Source organism: Enhydra lutris, unplaced genomic scaffold, assembly GCF_002288905.1.
Source record: "Enhydra lutris kenyoni isolate GAN:26980312 unplaced genomic scaffold, ASM228890v2 scaffoldscaffold1730, whole genome shotgun sequence".
Classification (NCBI taxonomy): Eukaryota; Metazoa; Chordata; class Mammalia; order Carnivora; family Mustelidae; genus Enhydra; species Enhydra lutris.
Genome location: NW_019155814.1, coordinates 1 through 1,054, shown reverse-complemented (window position 1 = coordinate 1,054; position 1,054 = coordinate 1). Strand labels below are relative to the sequence as shown.

General features: G+C 45.4%; 1 pseudogene; it reads right to left on the bottom strand.

Annotated features, from left to right (window-relative positions):
• Positions 1 to 431: 431 nt before the first annotated feature.
• LOC111140477 lies at positions 432 to 1,051 on the bottom strand (annotated as a pseudogene).
• Between the last annotated feature and the right edge of the window lie 3 nt (positions 1,052 to 1,054).

The following is a 1,054-nucleotide window of genomic DNA, read 5'->3' as shown; positions in this document are numbered from 1 at the left end:
ACGAAGTAAGATCCTTTGGAACAGTTATGCACAATACATGCAATAATTAATTTATACGTTGGAGCCCAGGATGTGACTGACTGGAAAAGATGGACTAGGCATGTTGGGTGTCGGGTGAAGGAACCAGAAGTCATAGAACACACAGGAAATACGCATGTGGTTTGCAGAGCACCTGCAGCATATGCAACATTGGCAGTGGTGCCTCTGAGATGAACCCGTTTAGGACTACAAAGGCAAGTATCATCCAGCATTACGGTACAGCTGCAGGGCTTGGTGAGCCATTCCTATTTAGAACTTTAGGAAACCGATGTTTTATCCTTAGGCCATTTTGATATTACTTAAGTAACAGATCAGATAGTAAGGACAATGTACACAACCTCCAACTAAAACCCTGTCCTAGTCTAGACAGTGAAGTGGTACATTAGAAAACTTTAAAACTGCAGCTCCTTTTGGATCCCCTGAGTGTATCTGCACTCTTCTTCAAACGGGCCTCTTCCTCAGGAGTTAGAGTCACCTTCACAGCATCTGAAATTCCATTCTGTCCCAAGACACAAGGAACACTAAGGAAGACATCATCTTTTATTCCATAGAGTCCCTTAATCATGGTGGAAATTGGATGCACCCGCCTAAGATTCTTCATTATATTTTGTGCCAAATCTGCCACAGACAGTCCAGTGGCCCAGGAAGTGTAGCCTTTCAGTTTGATCACCTCATAGGAACTGTCAACCACCTGTCTGTGAACCTCTTTTCACTGTTCCTTATCCGCATCAGTGCCTAAGTCAGGGTGCAGATTCTTCAGAGACACACCAGCAATGTTTACTCCACTCCATACAGGCCCACCAGGGTCTCCATGCTCCCCGAGGATCCACCCGTGACAGCTTAATGGGTGAACTCCCAGCCATTCCCCCATTAGGTAAAGGAACCAAGCTGAATCCAGGTTGCAATCACTTCCAATACCACGGTTTTTGGGAAAGCCACTTATGTTCCAAGTCACATCGGCCAAGATATCCACTGGATTGGAAACAACACGCAACTTCCAGTTTGGGCTGTATTT